The 6,190-nt window shown below is 41.6% G+C and overlaps 1 pseudogene; it reads right to left on the reverse strand.

Annotated features, from left to right (window-relative positions):
- Positions 1 to 405: 405 nt before the first annotated feature.
- On the reverse strand, positions 406 to 901 carry LOC131482034 (large ribosomal subunit protein uL11-like; annotated as a pseudogene).
- Positions 902 to 6,190: the final 5,289 nt, after the last annotated feature.

Here is a 6,190-nt window from a genome sequence, read left to right on the forward strand (position 1 = left end):
GAGCTGTACCCGGGCCTGCCCCAGCTCCAGTGGCTGCTCCCTTCCTGGTGAATACTATTTGATGTTAATAAATGCATTGTAGTACAACTTTAAAAAATGAGAAATATATATCATGTTCGATATTTTCTTTTGAAGATCTTAGTGAAACAATTATTTTGCATATTTGAGCCATAGTTGTCTTGCTTAGCCATGGTTCTTCTAGGGCTTTTTCGCCCTCTGCTCTTTGGTACCACCCAAGCTGGTTGCTTAGTCTCTCTGATATCGCTCTTCTCCTTGCTCCATGTTGCCTTCTCACTTTTCTCACTTGGTCCATTCTGTTGTCCTCCTCTCTTCTCTATTGATTCCTTTTTTTTTTTTTTTTTTTTTGGATTGCCAGATGATCCTTCATTGAGACAGTTTCTCTTCTTAGCTAGCTGGGCACTCCACAGCACCACTATTGATGTCATCTATGATGTTGTGCAGGTGGTGGCCATCCACGTTACAGCTCATTGACTGGGCAGTCCCCAGATTCTCTTTGATGGTTCCAGAAAGTTTTCTGGCTAAGGATCAGTGGCGTATCTGCCGTCGATGTTGACAATTTCATCAAATGTGATGTTCCCACTGTGTTTGATGTTCTTCTGCTTCTTGTGGTCCCTGGATGGCTCCTTGAAGGCCTTGATGATCAGGACAGAGGCCAACAGCACCACCTCAATCTGCTCTTGTCAGATCTGGATGGTCATCTTCACTGTGATCTGTAGGCCCTTCCAGTCCCTGGTGACCTTGGCAATGTCATAACCCAACTTCTTTGGAGACAGACCCAGGGGACCAGTCTTGGGGGCCAGGCGGACGTGGTACCCACCTTGCCACCTGTGTACTGCAGGCACACTAATTTAATTGCATTGGGGTCAAACTTGGGTGGCATGGTGGAGGCGCCTGGTGTTGGATGAATCTGGATTCTGGATGAACTAAGAAAGTTGCACTGCGGCCTCCTCTCAGGCAAAAACCAAAAGTACTTATCCTTACACCCACGCACCACTCATTTTCTGCCCTCCCCTGGCTTTACAGCACCCTTTCATTTTCTGCTTATATTACTCAGGGCAGTTCTCTTATTAGTTCATATTTGGAGAAAGAGATCTGCTGCAGCCAATCTGGTTTCTGTCGGCTTTTAGATCAAGTGATTTATGAGCTGAAGTGAAGTGCTTTTAATCTGTCTTCTTGCACTGTGAGTCTGTAAGATGGCTGTTTGGATGGCAGTGCCTGGAAGAGACAGAGGCAGGGACAGGGAAAACTGGAGGGTTTGCTGAATTAATCTTTTAAATGTGCATTGAATCTCATGAAGCCAAAGTTGCGATTTTTCTGAGATTCCAGCAATGAAGCCACTCCCTTCACTCCCCCTTTCTCTCAAATTCTAAGGCATAGCCTACGCCCATTGCACTTCTGATTGACTGTACAGCCTCTGACGTCATGCGTAGTCCAGGTCTGTGGGATTGATCCAACCTGACGCACACAGGAAAAGCCTGTGAAACTTCTGTTCTCTGGCCCTGCCATAGCTTCATTGCTGGTTCTGTTCCCAAAAAGACGCAGGTGGCTCAGGAGGTGCTGCCCTGTGAGCTCCCTTCCCTGAAGGAGCCTGTGCTGGGCATCCAACTCCTCAAGCTGGAAGCAGTGAGTGTGTATCAGCATCTCAGGCCCCAGGGTGGGAGGGGCACAGTAGAGGGACCTTGGGTTCCTCACTCTGCATCACTGCTTTTGAAGAAAAACCCTTTCATAGTGTCTGGTGACATCAGAGCTACAGCCAGGAGCCCCAGGTTGCACTCAGAAATACAAGGATTGTAAGCTTCTTTCTGGACTCAGGAGATAAGCTTTCTCTGGTCCTTATCTAGTTCCAGCCTTGGCTTCCAGCCCTCTCATACACCGACCATCAGAGTTGCTTGTGAGTCCTCTAATTAGTTCAGATAGACAGAGACTAATAAAAGTCAGCTAGTTGATAATCCCCCAGCTTGTACCTTACTGATCAGGCTTCACGTTTGGCTTTTCAGATAGACAGAGAGACACTGATATAGAAATTGGAACACCTAGGTAAAAGGTCAACTAACCTATACTTGCTCAGCCTGTAAATATAGGTCAGGCTCCCTATTTGCTTCACCTGGACTTTATTAGGAAGGATGCAGAGTTAAATTCTTCCTCATTCGCTGGGTTGTTGGGGATTTCCCTGCTCACCTGCCTAAAACTTTTCTATTCTTTAATTGCTAAAATGCAAAGTTCTGCAAAACTGTGGCTTAATCACTACATACTGCAAAGTTTAGATTGTGGCTTAAGATTCTACCCCCACCCCCAAAAAAAAAACTTTTTGAATTTATGACTGTTAATGCTAAACAAGATACAACTGCATTGAAATGTTGATACTAAGTTTGTACTCAGCTGTTATATATGATGGATGTTAAAGTTGATTGTTTCATTGTTCCTGTGCCTCACTGATTTAGGTTAAACTCAAAAACATGTTGTGTTGGGAGGAAAAAAAAGGGTTTATAGCAGCCGGTTGTGTATATATTAAAATTGAGAGATGTCAAGGAAGTAGTTGCAGGATGTGGTTATGAGCTTGCATTTTCTAACTTACTGGTCACTCAATGCCATGTTAATTAATTTCATGATGTTGTTCATGATGTTTCTTCCTGCTGTTGAAGTTGTATAGTGATGTTTGGCCTTGTGGTCAAATGCGGAGTGAATCACCGGATGCAAGATCTTCCTCTATGTCTCTCCTCCTCTCTGTATATCTGACTTTCCAATAAAAGTAAACATAAATCATAAACAAAAATGAAATGATTGATGCACTGTGGTTTTTCTCAGCCTTGGCTACTAGGGAGTAAAACATTGAGAATGGCCCAGGTAAATGTTAGGATAGTGTTTTTGAGAAACTGGGCCCTTTCATTTTGCACACAGAAGTTGGTTTATTCAGAGGATTATTTGTACCAACCAAGAATCTTTCCAAAGATAAAATTCTGGTGGCCTTGAGCACTTACAAATTTGCGAGTGTATTTGTTCCTGATTTCATAAGTTATTTCAGGGAATAAGGGCAGTGGTCCAAGTCTGCTGCTAAAAAGCCTAATAAAAATTGGGTTTGACTAGTTTAAAAAATATTATTTGTGCTCAATATCTGGGACAAGCATCTTTTTAAAATTATTTAATTTTTATTGAAAAATCATATATACAGAGAGGAGGAGGAGAGAAACAGAGGAAGATCTTGTGTTCATTGTTTCACTCCCCAAGTGACTGAAAAGGCCTGGGTTGTGTCAATCCAAACCCAGGAGCTCGGAGCCTCTTCTTGGTCCTCCACATGGGTGCAGGGTACCAAGGCTTTAGGCTCTCTCCAACTGCTTTCCCAGGCCACAGGCAGGGAGTTGAATGGGAAGCAACGTTGCTCAGATTAGAACTGACACCTACAGGGGATCATGGCTCGTGTAAGTGGAGTATTTCAGATGCAAGGATACTGCACTCTGCACCCAGATAATTTCTTAAAGGGGACAAAACTCCAGAAAGAGCTGACACTTGCTCTCCCTTAGCATTAACCTGCACCTGTGTATAGAGATTGAGCCTTGACCCTGAGGCCTCTACTAACTGGAGATGATGAAATAATTGTTTTGTGATAAGTTGTTGGTAATACATTTGTATTAAACAAACATAACACATCTGGTGTTAAAGAAAATCTCAGAGGCCACGATCTTCATTTGGTTTTTTTTTTTTTATTTTTTTAATTTCTTTTTTTTAATAAAGCAAACATTTATTAAACAATAATAAAAACATTCGATCAGATTACAAAACCTGAGCAAGAAAAACAAACAGCACATGTTTAACTGTAGTTGACATTCAAATAAAATTTACATTCCCAAAATATTATACAGTAATTAGAAAATACCAGCCAAAGTAATATTAGGATACTTTTACGTGCGATCTCAACAAATTTGAACAGAAGCAAATTTTAACAAAGGTAAATTTTACAGTGAAACATAGCAGTAAATTAAGGATCTTAACATGTTTATTTTACTGCTATTTGACACTATGATACAAAAATAAGAGGATTTACTTGACATTTTTAATAAATATCTCATGGGCTGTTGAGTGCCTTACTGGTGAAAAGATTTAACTGGCTAATCTCATCAATCCATTTTATACATTTAGTAAGTATCATCTCTGCCCTACATAACTCTTAATGCAATTCACAGCACACAAATTGTTATCATATTAAATACATAATCAACTCGGACTTCTCAACAACAAGGAAATTAGTAAACCATCAAATGGACTGCTTACCATACACTTTCCTCATAATGTGTTTTTAATGTGTGTTTGCAGTAGAGAGCTAAGATTCTGGAGGAGACACTGCAGGCTATGAGGAGTTCCCAGGTCCACACTCTGACTTTTCTGCCTGCTAAGGATTCTCTCCTTAAGTAGTGTCATCCTCCCCCACCCCCACTCTGCCCTCAATGAGAATGAGCCCCAAGGCCTGGGAACAAGGGTAAACTGCTGAGTTTATATCAGACTTTCCAATGAAGGTAAATAAATCTTGAGAGAGAGAGAGAGAGAGAGAGAGAGAGAGAGAGAGAGAGAGAGAGAGAGAGAGAGAGAATAAAATACAGCAGGCAGGGCTTGAGGAGGCATCTGCATGGGAAGTTCATTTCACAAGCAGTGGCAGAATCCACTTTGTCACAGACAGCCCACACCCACTGTTCTTTTGTGATAGCAGTTTTAATATCTTCCTCTCCTTTTTGATGTTATGTACTTGAGCCCATTTTTTTTCATCTAGCAAGAGATTTATTAATTTTGATTTCTTTTCAAATAATGAATGCTTGTTTTATCTTGAGTATTGTTTGGTATACTTTTTAATCATTTTGTCACTAATTTTTAGTTTGAATTTCCTTTTACTTCTCCCAGACTTGGCGTTTTAAATTTCTGTGACTTGGAGATTAGTGCTTAGGTTGCTTATTTGCTTTTTTTTACTGTTGTTGTTTAGGTGTTGAACAGCTTAAGTGAAAAGTTTGATTTCTATATTTTTCTGATGATGGTCTGTTCTTTCAAAATCATTTGTTAATAGAAAGTATAGCTGAAAATAAGTGTGTTTTGGTTGTGATAGAATTATACAATCGAATATTTGTCTTGAATCACAGTAGTTCATTTCTTATGGTTCTTATTAAAATTTAATTTTGATGATGTTTACACAGTTGAGGAGGGTGCATGCACATGTGGACACTGATTATACTAGGAAGGGATGTGAATGCAGGGAAAATGGATGAGACCATTGTTTCCAAATTTTCTTCTTCCTGTGTCTGGGGAATTGGAAAGAAGGAGAGAAGCCACTCTCAGAATCCCCAACACCTCCTAACCCTGGGAATGCTCATCTGATTTTCCAGGGTCCCCAAGATAAGCATGCTCTGAGGTTTCTGTTCAAGTGGATTCATAAAATAGCCTTCCAAGGTCTGTTGGTTGACATAGTCCACTATAAAATCTCCATTTACCCAGATCTTTGCTGTCAATACTTGGCTGGTGTAGCTGTCCAATTTGTTCTGCCCTCCTTCACTTGCTATAATAGAAGTCCTCTGCAGGCTCCAATGGACTGCCATATCCCCTAAGTACATCTCAGCGGTCCACTGCTCCATCTTCATCAACTGTGGAGGCTTAGTTCTGACACATGCACGCCAAGGTCAGAGCACAGATCTCACATTTCTCCCTGTGGTTGGAGTCCTTGGTACATCAGTTCAGTGGAAGGGATCCCTAATACAATTTAATCTGAGGTGATCCCAGACTTGAGTCTTGTGTGGATTTGGCCAGTACAGGATCCAGCTCAGTCTGTCACCCACATCAGCCTACACACACATTGGTAGTTGCAGTTGCTGGATCAGGTTTGTCTCTAGTCCCAACTCTTATGCAAACCAATAGATTCTGTGGAGGAATCCAGCCATACCCACCCACAATCAGCCCTCATACACCAGTTGAGAACCACATCCCAATCACAGTGACACGCAGTAACCCCTACTAGGCCTGCTGTTCACCATGGTTCCTCTGTGTGTAGTTGTGTGCAGCAGACTGCAACCTGGGCCAGTGTGTCCTGCTGAGTCCCATGAGTTTCAGAGGGTTCCATGGTCATGTTTAGCTCAGCCATTTACAACTCCCAGCTCTTGAGCAAACCTGTGAAAATTGCACAAATATGTCCTCTACA

The sequence above is a fragment of the Ochotona princeps genome, chromosome 15 (genome assembly GCF_030435755.1).
Source record: "Ochotona princeps isolate mOchPri1 chromosome 15, mOchPri1.hap1, whole genome shotgun sequence".
Classification (NCBI taxonomy): Eukaryota; Metazoa; Chordata; class Mammalia; order Lagomorpha; family Ochotonidae; genus Ochotona; species Ochotona princeps.